Here is a 16,646-nt window from a genome sequence, read left to right as displayed (position 1 = left end):
ACGACCAGGAGAGCAGTGCAAGTTGAGCCAGCCTCTGAGACCGACCTGGGAGCCAGCCGAGGAAGCCGGCAGCCTTGACGTAGGCAGTGTGCCAGTGACGTAGGCGCCCGTAGGTACGGCCCCACTCCCAGATGATTGGTGGATCACTGGCAGCTTTACATAGCCTCTGACAAGTTGCACTCAGGACGGACCAGGTAGGCAACAGCTGTCCAGCACACCCACCGATCCCAGACAACCTAGGGGAGAGCTGCCAGCGGGCCAGGGCAGCAAGGTCTTTGCCAGGCCTCCTGCTTCAATCTAAACACCAGAGGCTAGGCAGGATGTAGCCGACTCAAGAGGCCGCCTGCATCGCTTCTCGGCCTTTTGGCTAAGATCAAGTGTAGTATCTGTTCTTATCAGTTTAATATCTGATACGTCCCTTATCTGGGGACCATATATTAAATTGATTTTTGGAACAGGGAGATGGAATAGGGGCTTGCTCCGTCCACTCCACGCATCGACCCGGTATTGCAGTGCCTCTGGGAACGGTGCACTCCCCTTCTGGGGAATTTCAAAGTAGCAAAGAAAAGAAAAACGACGAAAGCTCCATCAGGCGGCGGCGGCGGCACAGCAGCACAGACAAGCATGCACGCACATGGAGAGAGAGGAGAGCTGCTTGCTCTACACCTCTCCTGTGTCTGTGTCTGTCTGTCGATACAGCTCACTCACTCACTCACTCACGCAATGTGCAGACAACTCAACAACAGCACGGGCATCATATCTGGGCCGTTTGGCTAAGATCAAGTGCACATCCGGGCTGCAACCAGATCAGGTGCTGCAGGCAAGGCAGCAACTTCATGAGAGATGCCCCTTGGCATTCATTCCTGAAGCAAACTGCTCAACCGGCGCACTCATTCTGATGCCTGCTCACTCGGCTGCTGCCTGCACCAAGCACAGAAGCAGAGTGAAGTGGAGCAGGCCGAAAGACCTTTTCTGTCCCGCCACACTCGCTCCACTTCTCAGGCTCAGGCTTCTCAGCTGCTCCTTGAAGCCAACGGAGGACGCGACGGACGGACGGACGGATGGACGGGCGGGCGAAGGAAGGAAGGAAGGAAGGAAGGAAGGAAGGAAGGAAGGAACGAACGATATCGAGTCACTGGCTCTGCTGCAATTTCACCAGCAGCCAGCCAGCCTGTCGGACAGGCAGGCTCGTTCAAGTGTGCCAGCAGCCAGGGCACGCGGACGGGAGGGAGGAAGGAAGGAAGGGAGGGAGGCATCCGATGGAGCCCGGCTACAGAGCAACGGGGCGCCGCCGCCGCCGGCACAACAGGGCCCGGTGCTCCTGCACCCTGCATCCTCCCCGCCTGCACCAGACTGCCAAGACTGCTGCTCTCCTGCCCAGACAGACAGACCAGCTACAAGCATCACCACCTAGCCATAGCATCAGCAAAACTCTGCCTACCTGCCCTGCCCTGGCCTGGCCTGGCCTCCTGGCCTCCTCTGATGCGTCTGCCTGCCCCAGGCCCAAAGCCCCGCCCACCGTTCAAGGTAAGGCAGAGGCACAACCCCCCACTCCACCCACTCAGACCTCCCCAATATACATCGGCAGTGCAGTGCATCTCTAGCCTCGCTCAGAATCACGTCCCAAACCCCAAGATCACTCAAACGTCTCATGCTTACACCTACCTACTCGGCGTCCAGCTTTGGCGCACGTCTCCACAATTGCCACATCCGTCCACGTGCCCCTGCTTCACGCACGGCACTGTGCCTCCCTCCGGCAGGCATTTCGCCGATCCGTTTCCTGTTTCACAACCAAGGCATAATCAGTACCCCTTTCCTTCCACGGCGCGCACACGCGCCCACCCACTCCACCACTGAGCCATGCCGGCCAAAAACGCACCTGCAGAGCAGTGGGGCACAGGGCCGCCGTCAGCCCGCGACACATTTCCCTCCTGCCGTGCCCTCCCTCCTGTTTCTACATCCGTGCACCCACCCCGCTGCAAAACCAGTCAGTCTGCTCAGGCGTCAGCACAGAGGCATAATGAAGGGCCTCGGCCCTTCTCCCTTTACTGCCCTCTGTACAGCTTGGCAGATCCCTCAGCACTCCGTGTGCACGTGTGTCTGTGACTCTGTGTGTGTGTGTGTGTGTGTGAGAGAGAGAGATTGAGTGAGTGAGTGAGTGAGTGAGTGAGTGAGTGAGTGAGTGAGAGAGAGAGAGACAGACCCTGCCAGATCCCTCAGCATTCCATGTGTGTTTGTGTCGGTGGGTGAGAGAGACAGAGACAGAGACAGAGAGACAGACAGACACACACACACACACACACACACACCCACCCACCTCCACACACCCCCGTGTGCACGTGTGTCTGTGACTCTGTGTGTGTGTGAGATTGAGTGAGAGAGAGAGACAGACCCTGCCAGATCCCTCAGCATTCCATGTGTGTTTGTGTCGGTGGGTGAGAGAGACAGAGACAGAGACAGACACAGAGAGACAGACACACACACACACACAAACACACACACACACCCACCCCCACACACCCCCGTGTGCACGTGTGTCTGTGACTCTGTGTGTGTGTGAGATTGAGTGAGTGAGAGAGAGAGACAGACCGACCCTGCCAGATCCCTCAGCATTCCATGTGTGTTTGTGTCGGTGGGTGAGAGAGACAGAGACAGACACAGAGAGACAGACAGACACACACACACACCCACCCACCCCCATCCACCCTGGTAAAAAAAGGTGGTGGGGGAGCAGGGGAGAAGACACCACTGTGTCCAATGATAGCCTGTGCAGACGCAAAGTCTACAGCTTCTGTGAGATGAAACAAACTCAAGCCACTCAACAATTGTAATTCCACACACATCAAAATAAAGGCACAGAGGTGTGAATGGCTGCACTTCAGCCTTCGGCTTGGAGAGCACACCCATTGTTTCTCCTCAGGCACACCTGTAGCTGACATCTTCCTATTCCCAAGCTTGCCAGGAGGCTTTTCTGCCCGCGGACTTTGGCCACGTCCACAAACCTCGTAACCGGTCTTGAGCGGCGCACGTGGCCTCTGCCTTTGTCGCCCGGTGCAGTCCCATCCGCTCGCTCCCTCCCGGAGAGGGCAGAGCCTCCGAAGGAGACCGTTCAGCTGGATGCGCCAGCCAGCTGGGGCACGCAAAGCCGAGAGGCGCGCTCTCTTTGCCGAGTGCAGGGACGCCCTTGAAGGGCCGAGCGGCCTGCTCCCACTCCCCCTGCAGACTTTTGTGCAGACAGGACAGCGTGACCAGCCTCCCACGACCAGGAGAGCAGTGCAAGTTGAGCCAGCCTCTGAGACCGACCTGGGAGCCAGCCGAGGAAGCCGGCAGCCTTGACGTAGGCAGTGTGCCAGTGACGTAGGCGCCCGTAGGTACGGCCCCACTCCCAGATGATTGGTGGATCACTGGCAGCTTTACATAGCCTCTGACAAGTTGCACTCAGGACGGACCAGGTAGGCAACAGCTGTCCAGCACACCCACCGATCCCAGACAACCTAGGGGAGAGCTGCCAGCGGGCCAGGGCAGCAAGGTCTTTGCCAGGCCTCCTGCTTCAATCTAAACACCAGAGGCTAGGCAGGATGTAGCCGACTCAAGAGGCCGCCTGCATCGCTTCTCGGCCTTTTGGCTAAGATCAAGTGTAGTATCTGTTCTTATCAGTTTAATATCTGATACGTCCCTTATCTGGGGACCATATATTAAATTGATTTTTGGAACAGGGAGATGGAATAGGGGCTTGCTCCGTCCACTCCACGCATCGACCCGGTATTGCAGTGCCTCTGGGAACGGTGCACTCCCCTTCTGGGGAATTTCAAAGTAGCAAAGAAAAGAAAAACGACGAAAGCTCCATCAGGCGGCGGCGGCGGCACAGCAGCACAGACAAGCATGCACGCACATGGAGAGAGAGGAGAGCTGCTTGCTCTACACCTCTCCTGTGTCTGTGTCTGTCTGTCGATACAGCTCACTCACTCACTCACTCACGCAATGTGCAGACAACTCAACAACAGCACGGGCATCATATCTGGGCCGTTTGGCTAAGATCAAGTGCACATCCGGGCTGCAACCAGATCAGGTGCTGCAGGCAAGGCAGCAACTTCATGAGAGATGCCCCTTGGCATTCATTCCTGAAGCAAACTGCTCAACCGGCGCACTCATTCTGATGCCTGCTCACTCGGCTGCTGCCTGCACCAAGCACAGAAGCAGAGTGAAGTGGAGCAGGCCGAAAGACCTTTTCTGTCCCGCCACACTCGCTCCACTTCTCAGGCTCAGGCTTCTCAGCTGCTCCTTGAAGCCAACGGAGGACGCGACGGACGGACGGACGGACGGATGGACGGGCGGGCGAAGGAAGGAAGGAAGGAAGGAAGGAAGGAAGGAAGGAAGGAACGAACGATATCGAGTCACTGGCTCTGCTGCAATTTCACCAGCAGCCAGCCAGCCTGTCGGACAGGCAGGCTCGTTCAAGTGTGCCAGCAGCCAGGGCACGCGGACGGGAGGGAGGAAGGAAGGAAGGGAGGGAGGCATCCGATGGAGCCCGGCTACAGAGCAACGGGGCGCCGCCGCCGCCGGCACAACAGGGCCCGGTGCTCCTGCACCCTGCATCCTCCCCGCCTGCACCAGACTGCCAAGACTGCTGCTCTCCTGCCCAGACAGACAGACCAGCTACAAGCATCACCACCTAGCCATAGCATCAGCAAAACTCTGCCTACCTGCCCTGCCCTGGCCTGGCCTGGCCTCCTGGCCTCCTCTGATGCGTCTGCCTGCCCCAGGCCCAAAGCCCCGCCCACCGTTCAAGGTAAGGCAGAGGCACAACCCCCCACTCCACCCACTCAGACCTCCCCAATATACATCGGCAGTGCAGTGCATCTCTAGCCTCGCTCAGAATCACGTCCCAAACCCCAAGATCACTCAAACGTCTCATGCTTACACCTACCTACTCGGCGTCCAGCTTTGGCGCACGTCTCCACAATTGCCACATCCGTCCACGTGCCCCTGCTTCACGCACGGCACTGTGCCTCCCTCCGGCAGGCATTTCGCCGATCCGTTTCCTGTTTCACAACCAAGGCATAATCAGTACCCCTTTCCTTCCACGGCGCGCACACGCGCCCACCCACTCCACCACTGAGCCATGCCGGCCAAAAACGCACCTGCAGAGCAGTGGGGCACAGGGCCGCCGTCAGCCCGCGACACATTTCCCTCCTGCCGTGCCCTCCCTCCTGTTTCTACATCCGTGCACCCACCCCGCTGCAAAACCAGTCAGTCTGCTCAGGCGTCAGCACAGAGGCATAATGAAGGGCCTCGGCCCTTCTCCCTTTACTGCCCTCTGTACAGCTTGGCAGATCCCTCAGCACTCCGTGTGCACGTGTGTCTGTGACTCTGTGTGTGTGTGTGTGTGTGTGAGAGAGAGAGATTGAGTGAGTGAGTGAGTGAGTGAGTGAGTGAGTGAGTGAGAGAGAGAGAGACAGACCCTGCCAGATCCCTCAGCATTCCATGTGTGTTTGTGTCGGTGGGTGAGAGAGACAGAGACAGAGACAGAGAGACAGACAGACACACACACACACACACACACACACCCACCCACCTCCACACACCCCCGTGTGCACGTGTGTCTGTGACTCTGTGTGTGTGTGAGATTGAGTGAGAGAGAGAGACAGACCCTGCCAGATCCCTCAGCATTCCATGTGTGTTTGTGTCGGTGGGTGAGAGAGACAGAGACAGAGACAGACACAGAGAGACAGACACACACACACACACAAACACACACACACACCCACCCCCACACACCCCCGTGTGCACGTGTGTCTGTGACTCTGTGTGTGTGTGAGATTGAGTGAGTGAGAGAGAGAGACAGACCGACCCTGCCAGATCCCTCAGCATTCCATGTGTGTTTGTGTCGGTGGGTGAGAGAGACAGAGACAGACACAGAGAGACAGACAGACACACACACACACCCACCCACCCCCATCCACCCTGGTAAAAAAAGGTGGTGGGGGAGCAGGGGAGAAGACACCACTGTGTCCAATGATAGCCTGTGCAGACGCAAAGTCTACAGCTTCTGTGAGATGAAACAAACTCAAGCCACTCAACAATTGTAATTCCACACACATCAAAATAAAGGCACAGAGGTGTGAATGGCTGCACTTCAGCCTTCGGCTTGGAGAGCACACCCATTGTTTCTCCTCAGGCACACCTGTAGCTGACATCTTCCTATTCCCAAGCTTGCCAGGAGGCTTTTCTGCCCGCGGACTTTGGCCACGTCCACAAACCTCGTAACCGGTCTTGAGCGGCGCACGTGGCCTCTGCCTTTGTCGCCCGGTGCAGTCCCATCCGCTCGCTCCCTCCCGGAGAGGGCAGAGCCTCCGAAGGAGACCGTTCAGCTGGATGCGCCAGCCAGCTGGGGCACGCAAAGCCGAGAGGCGCGCTCTCTTTGCCGAGTGCAGGGACGCCCTTGAAGGGCCGAGCGGCCTGCTCCCACTCCCCCTGCAGACTTTTGTGCAGACAGGACAGCGTGACCAGCCTCCCACGACCAGGAGAGCAGTGCAAGTTGAGCCAGCCTCTGAGACCGACCTGGGAGCCAGCCGAGGAAGCCGGCAGCCTTGACGTAGGCAGTGTGCCAGTGACATAGGCGCCCGTAGGTACGGCCCCACTCCCAGATGATTGGTGGATCACTGGCAGCTTTACATAGCCTCTGACAAGTTGCACTCAGGACGGACCAGGTAGGCAACAGCTGTCCAGCACACCCACCGATCCCAGACAACCTAGGGGAGAGCTGCCAGCGGGCCAGGGCAGCAAGGTCTTTGCCAGGCCTCCTGCTTCAATCTAAACACCAGAGGCTAGGCAGGATGTAGCCGACTCAAGAGGCCGCCTGCATCGCTTCTCGGCCTTTTGGCTAAGATCAAGTGTAGTATCTGTTCTTATCAGTTTAATATCTGATACGTCCCTTATCTGGGGACCATATATTAAATTGATTTTTGGAACAGGGAGATGGAATAGGGGCTTGCTCCGTCCACTCCACGCATCGACCCGGTATTGCAGTGCCTCTGGGAACGGTGCACTCCCCTTCTGGGGAATTTCAAAGTAGCAAAGAAAAGAAAAACGACGAAAGCTCCATCAGGCGGCGGCGGCGGCACAGCAGCACAGACAAGCATGCACGCACATGGAGAGAGAGGAGAGCTGCTTGCTCTACACCTCTCCTGTGTCTGTGTCTGTCTGTCGATACAGCTCACTCACTCACTCACTCACGCAATGTGCAGACAACTCAACAACAGCACGGGCATCATATCTGGGCCGTTTGGCTAAGATCAAGTGCACATCCGGGCTGCAACCAGATCAGGTGCTGCAGGCAAGGCAGCAACTTCATGAGAGATGCCCCTTGGCATTCATTCCTGAAGCAAACTGCTCAACCGGCGCACTCATTCTGATGCCTGCTCACTCGGCTGCTGCCTGCACCAAGCACAGAAGCAGAGTGAAGTGGAGCAGGCCGAAAGACCTTTTCTGTCCCGCCACACTCGCTCCACTTCTCAGGCTCAGGCTTCTCAGCTGCTCCTTGAAGCCAACGGAGGACGCGACGGACGGACGGACGGACGGATGGACGGGCGGGCGAAGGAAGGAAGGAAGGAAGGAAGGAAGGAAGGAAGGAACGAACGATATCGAGTCACTGGCTCTGCTGCAATTTCACCAGCAGCCAGCCAGCCTGTCGGACAGGCAGGCTCGTTCAAGTGTGCCAGCAGCCAGGGCACGCGGACGGGAGGGAGGAAGGAAGGAAGGGAGGGAGGCATCCGATGGAGCCCGGCTACAGAGCAACGGGGCGCCGCCGCCGCCGGCACAACAGGGCCCGGTGCTCCTGCACCCTGCATCCTCCCCGCCTGCACCAGACTGCCAAGACTGCTGCTCTCCTGCCCAGACAGACAGACCAGCTACAAGCATCACCACCTAGCCATAGCATCAGCAAAACTCTGCCTACCTGCCCTGCCCTGGCCTGGCCTGGCCTCCTGGCCTCCTCTGATGCGTCTGCCTGCCCCAGGCCCAAAGCCCCGCCCACCGTTCAAGGTAAGGCAGAGGCACAACCCCCCACTCCACCCACTCAGACCTCCCCAATATACATCGGCAGTGCAGTGCATCTCTAGCCTCGCTCAGAATCACGTCCCAAACCCCAAGATCACTCAAACGTCTCATGCTTACACCTACCTACTCGGCGTCCAGCTTTGGCGCACGTCTCCACAATTGCCACATCCGTCCACGTGCCCCTGCTTCACGCACGACACTGTGCCTCCCTCCGGCAGGCATTTCGCCGATCCGTTTCCTGTTTCACAACCAAGGCATAATCAGTACCCCTTTCCTTCCACGGCGCGCACACGCGCCCACCCACTCCACCACTGAGCCATGCCGGCCAAAAACGCACCTGCAGAGCAGTGGGGCACAGGGCCGCCGTCAGCCCGCGACACATTTCCCTCCTGCCGTGCCCTCCCTCCTGTTTCTACATCCGTGCACCCACCCCGCTGCAAAACCAGTCAGTCTGCTCAGGCGTCAGCACAGAGGCATAATGAAGGGCCTCGGCCCTTCTCCCTTTACTGCCCTCTGTACAGCTTGGCAGATCCCTCAGCACTCCGTGTGCACGTGTGTCTGTGACTCTGTGTGTGTGTGTGTGTGTGTGAGAGAGAGAGATTGAGTGAGTGAGTGAGTGAGTGAGTGAGTGAGTGAGTGAGTGAGAGAGAGAGAGACAGACCCTGCCAGATCCCTCAGCATTCCATGTGTGTTTGTGTCGGTGGGTGAGAGAGACAGAGACAGAGACAGAGAGACAGACAGACACACACACACACACACACACACACCCACCCACCTCCACACACCCCCGTGTGCACGTGTGTCTGTGACTCTGTGTGTGTGTGAGATTGAGTGAGAGAGAGAGACAGACCCTGCCAGATCCCTCAGCATTCCATGTGTGTTTGTGTCGGTGGGTGAGAGAGACAGAGACAGAGACAGACACAGAGAGACAGACACACACACACACACAAACACACACACACACCCACCCCCACACACCCCCGTGTGCACGTGTGTCTGTGACTCTGTGTGTGTGTGAGATTGAGTGAGTGAGAGAGAGAGACAGACCGACCCTGCCAGATCCCTCAGCATTCCATGTGTGTTTGTGTCGGTGGGTGAGAGAGACAGAGACAGACACAGAGAGACAGACAGACACACACACACACCCACCCACCCCCATCCACCCTGGTAAAAAAAGGTGGTGGGGGAGCAGGGGAGAAGACACCACTGTGTCCAATGATAGCCTGTGCAGACGCAAAGTCTACAGCTTCTGTGAGATGAAACAAACTCAAGCCACTCAACAATTGTAATTCCACACACATCAAAATAAAGGCACAGAGGTGTGAATGGCTGCACTTCAGCCTTCGGCTTGGAGAGCACACCCATTGTTTCTCCTCAGGCACACCTGTAGCTGACATCTTCCTATTCCCAAGCTTGCCAGGAGGCTTTTCTGCCCGCGGACTTTGGCCACGTCCACAAACCTCGTAACCGGTCTTGAGCGGCGCACGTGGCCTCTGCCTTTGTCGCCCGGTGCAGTCCCATCCGCTCGCTCCCTCCCGGAGAGGGCAGAGCCTCCGAAGGAGACCGTTCAGCTGGATGCGCCAGCCAGCTGGGGCACGCAAAGCCGAGAGGCGCGCTCTCTTTGCCGAGTGCAGGGACGCCCTTGAAGGGCCGAGCGGCCTGCTCCCACTCCCCCTGCAGACTTTTGTGCAGACAGGACAGCGTGACCAGCCTCCCACGACCAGGAGAGCAGTGCAAGTTGAGCCAGCCTCTGAGACCGACCTGGGAGCCAGCCGAGGAAGCCGGCAGCCTTGACGTAGGCAGTGTGCCAGTGACGTAGGCGCCCGTAGGTACGGCCCCACTCCCAGATGATTGGTGGATCACTGGCAGCTTTACATAGCCTCTGACAAGTTGCACTCAGGACGGACCAGGTAGGCAACAGCTGTCCAGCACACCCACCGATCCCAGACAACCTAGGGGAGAGCTGCCAGCGGGCCAGGGCAGCAAGGTCTTTGCCAGGCCTCCTGCTTCAATCTAAACACCAGAGGCTAGGCAGGATGTAGCCGACTCAAGAGGCCGCCTGCATCGCTTCTCGGCCTTTTGGCTAAGATCAAGTGTAGTATCTGTTCTTATCAGTTTAATATCTGATACGTCCCTTATCTGGGGACCATATATTAAATTGATTTTTGGAACAGGGAGATGGAATAGGGGCTTGCTCCGTCCACTCCACGCATCGACCCGGTATTGCAGTGCCTCTGGGAACGGTGCACTCCCCTTCTGGGGAATTTCAAAGTAGCAAAGAAAAGAAAAACGACGAAAGCTCCATCAGGCGGCGGCGGCGGCACAGCAGCACAGACAAGCATGCACGCACATGGAGAGAGAGGAGAGCTGCTTGCTCTACACCTCTCCTGTGTCTGTGTCTGTCTGTCGATACAGCTCACTCACTCACTCACTCACGCAATGTGCAGACAACTCAACAACAGCACGGGCATCATATCTGGGCCGTTTGGCTAAGATCAAGTGCACATCCGGGCTGCAACCAGATCAGGTGCTGCAGGCAAGGCAGCAACTTCATGAGAGATGCCCCTTGGCATTCATTCCTGAAGCAAACTGCTCAACCGGCGCACTCATTCTGATGCCTGCTCACTCGGCTGCTGCCTGCACCAAGCACAGAAGCAGAGTGAAGTGGAGCAGGCCGAAAGACCTTTTCTGTCCCGCCACACTCGCTCCACTTCTCAGGCTCAGGCTTCTCAGCTGCTCCTTGAAGCCAACGGAGGACGCGACGGACGGACGGACGGACGGATGGACGGGCGGGCGAAGGAAGGAAGGAAGGAAGGAAGGAAGGAAGGAAGGAAGGAAGGAACGAACGATATCGAGTCACTGGCTCTGCTGCAATTTCACCAGCAGCCAGCCAGCCTGTCGGACAGGCAGGCTCGTTCAAGTGTGCCAGCAGCCAGGGCACGCGGACGGGAGGGAGGAAGGAAGGAAGGGAGGGAGGCATCCGATGGAGCCCGGCTACAGAGCAACGGGGCGCCGCCGCCGCCGGCACAACAGGGCCCGGTGCTCCTGCACCCTGCATCCTCCCCGCCTGCACCAGACTGCCAAGACTGCTGCTCTCCTGCCCAGACAGACAGACCAGCTACAAGCATCACCACCTAGCCATAGCATCAGCAAAACTCTGCCTACCTGCCCTGCCCTGGCCTGGCCTGGCCTCCTGGCCTCCTCTGATGCGTCTGCCTGCCCCAGGCCCAAAGCCCCGCCCACCGTTCAAGGTAAGGCAGAGGCACAACCCCCCACTCCACCCACTCAGACCTCCCCAATATACATCGGCAGTGCAGTGCATCTCTAGCCTCGCTCAGAATCACGTCCCAAACCCCAAGATCACTCAAACGTCTCATGCTTACACCTACCTACTCGGCGTCCAGCTTTGGCGCACGTCTCCACAATTGCCACATCCGTCCACGTGCCCCTGCTTCACGCACGGCACTGTGCCTCCCTCCGGCAGGCATTTCGCCGATCCGTTTCCTGTTTCACAACCAAGGCATAATCAGTACCCCTTTCCTTCCACGGCGCGCACACGCGCCCACCCACTCCACCACTGAGCCATGCCGGCCAAAAACGCACCTGCAGAGCAGTGGGGCACAGGGCCGCCGTCAGCCCGCGACACATTTCCCTCCTGCCGTGCCCTCCCTCCTGTTTCTACATCCGTGCACCCACCCCGCTGCAAAACCAGTCAGTCTGCTCAGGCGTCAGCACAGAGGCATAATGAAGGGCCTCGGCCCTTCTCCCTTTACTGCCCTCTGTACAGCTTGGCAGATCCCTCAGCACTCCGTGTGCACGTGTGTCTGTGACTCTGTGTGTGTGTGTGTGTGTGTGAGAGAGAGAGATTGAGTGAGTGAGTGAGTGAGTGAGTGAGTGAGTGAGTGAGTGAGAGAGAGAGAGACAGACCCTGCCAGATCCCTCAGCATTCCATGTGTGTTTGTGTCGGTGGGTGAGAGAGACAGAGACAGAGACAGAGAGACAGACAGACACACACACACACACACACACACACCCACCCACCTCCACACACCCCCGTGTGCACGTGTGTCTGTGACTCTGTGTGTGTGTGAGATTGAGTGAGAGAGAGAGACAGACCCTGCCAGATCCCTCAGCATTCCATGTGTGTTTGTGTCGGTGGGTGAGAGAGACAGAGACAGAGACAGACACAGAGAGACAGACACACACACACACACAAACACACACACACACCCACCCCCACACACCCCCGTGTGCACGTGTGTCTGTGACTCTGTGTGTGTGTGAGATTGAGTGAGTGAGAGAGAGAGACAGACCGACCCTGCCAGATCCCTCAGCATTCCATGTGTGTTTGTGTCGGTGGGTGAGAGAGACAGAGACAGACACAGAGAGACAGACAGACACACACACACACCCACCCACCCCCATCCACCCTGGTAAAAAAAGGTGGTGGGGGAGCAGGGGAGAAGACACCACTGTGTCCAATGATAGCCTGTGCAGACGCAAAGTCTACAGCTTCTGTGAGATGAAACAAACTCAAGCCACTCAACAATTGTAATTCCACACACATCAAAATAAAGGCACAGAGGTGTGAATGGCTGCACTTCAGCCTTCGGCTTGGAGAGCACACCCATTGTTTCTCCTCAGGCACACCTGTAGCTGACATCTTCCTATTCCCAAGCTTGCCAGGAGGCTTTTCTGCCCGCGGACTTTGGCCACGTCCACAAACCTCGTAACCGGTCTTGAGCGGCGCACGTGGCCTCTGCCTTTGTCGCCCGGTGCAGTCCCATCCGCTCGCTCCCTCCCGGAGAGGGCAGAGCCTCCGAAGGAGACCGTTCAGCTGGATGCGCCAGCCAGCTGGGGCACGCAAAGCCGAGAGGCGCGCTCTCTTTGCCGAGTGCAGGGACGCCCTTGAAGGGCCGAGCGGCCTGCTCCCACTCCCCCTGCAGACTTTTGTGCAGACAGGACAGCGTGACCAGCCTCCCACGACCAGGAGAGCAGTGCAAGTTGAGCCAGCCTCTGAGACCGACCTGGGAGCCAGCCGAGGAAGCCGGCAGCCTTGACGTAGGCAGTGTGCCAGTGACGTAGGCGCCCGTAGGTACGGCCCCACTCCCAGATGATTGGTGGATCACTGGCAGCTTTACATAGCCTCTGACAAGTTGCACTCAGGACGGACCAGGTAGGCAACAGCTGTCCAGCACACCCACCGATCCCAGACAACCTAGGGGAGAGCTGCCAGCGGGCCAGGGCAGCAAGGTCTTTGCCAGGCCTCCTGCTTCAATCTAAACACCAGAGGCTAGGCAGGATGTAGCCGACTCAAGAGGCCGCCTGCATCGCTTCTCGGCCTTTTGGCTAAGATCAAGTGTAGTATCTGTTCTTATCAGTTTAATATCTGATACGTCCCTTATCTGGGGACCATATATTAAATTGATTTTTGGAACAGGGAGATGGAATAGGGGCTTGCTCCGTCCACTCCACGCATCGACCCGGTATTGCAGTGCCTCTGGGAACGGTGCACTCCCCTTCTGGGGAATTTCAAAGTAGCAAAGAAAAGAAAAACGACGAAAGCTCCATCAGGCGGCGGCGGCGGCACAGCAGCACAGACAAGCATGCACGCACATGGAGAGAGAGGAGAGCTGCTTGCTCTACACCTCTCCTGTGTCTGTGTCTGTCTGTCGATACAGCTCACTCACTCACTCACTCACGCAATGTGCAGACAACTCAACAACAGCACGGGCATCATATCTGGGCCGTTTGGCTAAGATCAAGTGCACATCCGGGCTGCAACCAGATCAGGTGCTGCAGGCAAGGCAGCAACTTCATGAGAGATGCCCCTTGGCATTCATTCCTGAAGCAAACTGCTCAACCGGCGCACTCATTCTGATGCCTGCTCACTCGGCTGCTGCCTGCACCAAGCACAGAAGCAGAGTGAAGTGGAGCAGGCCGAAAGACCTTTTCTGTCCCGCCACACTCGCTCCACTTCTCAGGCTCAGGCTTCTCAGCTGCTCCTTGAAGCCAACGGAGGACGCGACGGACGGACGGACGGACGGATGGACGGGCGGGCGAAGGAAGGAAGGAAGGAAGGAAGGAAGGAAGGAAGGAAGGAACGAACGATATCGAGTCACTGGCTCTGCTGCAATTTCACCAGCAGCCAGCCAGCCTGTCGGACAGGCAGGCTCGTTCAAGTGTGCCAGCAGCCAGGGCACGCGGACGGGAGGGAGGAAGGAAGGAAGGGAGGGAGGCATCCGATGGAGCCCGGCTACAGAGCAACGGGGCGCCGCCGCCGCCGGCACAACAGGGCCCGGTGCTCCTGCACCCTGCATCCTCCCCGCCTGCACCAGACTGCCAAGACTGCTGCTCTCCTGCCCAGACAGACAGACCAGCTACAAGCATCACCACCTAGCCATAGCATCAGCAAAACTCTGCCTACCTGCCCTGCCCTGGCCTGGCCTGGCCTCCTGGCCTCCTCTGATGCGTCTGCCTGCCCCAGGCCCAAAGCCCCGCCCACCGTTCAAGGTAAGGCAGAGGCACAACCCCCCACTCCACCCACTCAGACCTCCCCAATATACATCGGCAGTGCAGTGCATCTCTAGCCTCGCTCAGAATCACGTCCCAAACCCCAAGATCACTCAAACGTCTCATGCTTACACCTACCTACTCGGCGTCCAGCTTTGGCGCACGTCTCCACAATTGCCACATCCGTCCACGTGCCCCTGCTTCACGCACGGCACTGTGCCTCCCTCCGGCAGGCATTTCGCCGATCCGTTTCCTGTTTCACAACCAAGGCATAATCAGTACCCCTTTCCTTCCACGGCGCGCACACGCGCCCACCCACTCCACCACTGAGCCATGCCGGCCAAAAACGCACCTGCAGAGCAGTGGGGCACAGGGCCGCCGTCAGCCCGCGACACATTTCCCTCCTGCCGTGCCCTCCCTCCTGTTTCTACATCCGTGCACCCACCCCGCTGCAAAACCAGTCAGTCTGCTCAGGCGTCAGCACAGAGGCATAATGAAGGGCCTCGGCCCTTCTCCCTTTACTGCCCTCTGTACAGCTTGGCAGATCCCTCAGCACTCCGTGTGCACGTGTGTCTGTGACTCTGTGTGTGTGTGTGTGTGTGTGAGAGAGAGAGATTGAGTGAGTGAGTGAGTGAGTGAGTGAGTGAGTGAGTGAGTGAGAGAGAGAGAGACAGACCCTGCCAGATCCCTCAGCATTCCATGTGTGTTTGTGTCGGTGGGTGAGAGAGACAGAGACAGAGACAGAGAGACAGACAGACACACACACACACACACACACACACCCACCCACCTCCACACACCCCCGTGTGCACGTGTGTCTGTGACTCTGTGTGTGTGTGAGATTGAGTGAGAGAGAGAGACAGACCCTGCCAGATCCCTCAGCATTCCATGTGTGTTTGTGTCGGTGGGTGAGAGAGACAGAGACAGAGACAGACACAGAGAGACAGACACACACACACACACAAACACACACACACACCCACCCCCACACACCCCCGTGTGCACGTGTGTCTGTGACTCTGTGTGTGTGTGAGATTGAGTGAGTGAGAGAGAGAGACAGACCGACCCTGCCAGATCCCTCAGCATTCCATGTGTGTTTGTGTCGGTGGGTGAGAGAGACAGAGACAGACACAGAGAGACAGACAGACACACACACACACCCACCCACCCCCATCCACCCTGGTAAAAAAAGGTGGTGGGGGAGCAGGGGAGAAGACACCACTGTGTCCAATGATAGCCTGTGCAGACGCAAAGTCTACAGCTTCTGTGAGATGAAACAAACTCAAGCCACTCAACAATTGTAATTCCACACACATCAAAATAAAGGCACAGAGGTGTGAATGGCTGCACTTCAGCCTTCGGCTTGGAGAGCACACCCATTGTTTCTCCTCAGGCACACCTGTAGCTGACATCTTCCTATTCCCAAGCTTGCCAGGAGGCTTTTCTGCCCGCGGACTTTGGCCACGTCCACAAACCTCGTAACCGGTCTTGAGCGGCGCACGTGGCCTCTGCCTTTGTCGCCCGGTGCAGTCCCATCCGCTCGCTCCCTCCCGGAGAGGGCAGAGCCTCCGAAGGAGACCGTTCAGCTGGATGCGCCAGCCAGCTGGGGCACGCAAAGCCGAGAGGCGCGCTCTCTTTGCCGAGTGCAGGGACGCCCTTGAAGGGCCGAGCGGCCTGCTCCCACTCCCCCTGCAGACTTTTGTGCAGACAGGACAGCGTGACCAGCCTCCCACGACCAGGAGAGCAGTGCAAGTTGAGCCAGCCTCTGAGACCGACCTGGGAGCCAGCCGAGGAAGCCGGCAGCCTTGACGTAGGCAGTGTGCCAGTGACGTAGGCGCCCGTAGGTACGGCCCCACTCCCAGATGATTGGTGGATCACTGGCAGCTTTACATAGCCTCTGACAAGTTGCACTCAGGACGGACCAGGTAGGCAACAGCTGTCCAGCACACCCACCGATCCCAGACAACCTAGGGGAGAGCTGCCAGCGGGCCAGGGCAGCAAGGTCTTTGCCAGGCCTCCTGCTTCAATCTAAACACCAGAGGCTAGGCAGGATGTAGCCGACTCAAGAGGCCGCC

At 58.0% G+C, this 16,646-nt stretch overlaps 5 non-coding genes across 5 annotated transcripts; all 5 read left to right on the top strand.

Moving 5' to 3' along the window:
• The first annotated feature begins 347 nt into the window (after positions 1-347).
• LOC140192072 (U2 spliceosomal RNA) lies at positions 348-538 on the top strand. Its single transcript, XR_011884049.1, has one exon. It is a non-coding gene; the product is annotated as a U2 spliceosomal RNA (small nuclear RNA).
• A 3,067-nt stretch (positions 539-3,605) lies between these two features.
• Positions 3,606-3,796, top strand: LOC140192071 (U2 spliceosomal RNA). The gene has a single exon (XR_011884048.1). It is a non-coding gene; the product is annotated as a U2 spliceosomal RNA (small nuclear RNA).
• A 3,067-nt stretch (positions 3,797-6,863) lies between these two features.
• Positions 6,864-7,054, top strand: LOC140192070 (U2 spliceosomal RNA). The gene has a single exon (XR_011884047.1). It is a non-coding gene; the product is annotated as a U2 spliceosomal RNA (small nuclear RNA).
• Positions 7,055-10,121: 3,067 nt separating this feature from the next.
• On the top strand, positions 10,122-10,312 carry LOC140192069 (U2 spliceosomal RNA). The gene has a single exon (XR_011884046.1). It is a non-coding gene; the product is annotated as a U2 spliceosomal RNA (small nuclear RNA).
• A 3,075-nt stretch (positions 10,313-13,387) lies between these two features.
• LOC140192068 (U2 spliceosomal RNA) lies at positions 13,388-13,578 on the top strand. The gene has a single exon (XR_011884045.1). It is a non-coding gene; the product is annotated as a U2 spliceosomal RNA (small nuclear RNA).
• The last annotated feature ends 3,068 nt before the right edge of the window (positions 13,579-16,646 follow it).

This window comes from Mobula birostris (genome assembly GCF_030028105.1).
Source record: "Mobula birostris isolate sMobBir1 chromosome 11 unlocalized genomic scaffold, sMobBir1.hap1 SUPER_11_unloc_1, whole genome shotgun sequence".
In the NCBI taxonomy this organism is placed as follows: Eukaryota; Metazoa; Chordata; class Chondrichthyes; order Myliobatiformes; family Myliobatidae; genus Mobula; species Mobula birostris.
The sequence above is the reverse complement of the archived record's forward strand: the minus strand, read 5'-3'. Positions and strand labels throughout refer to the sequence as shown.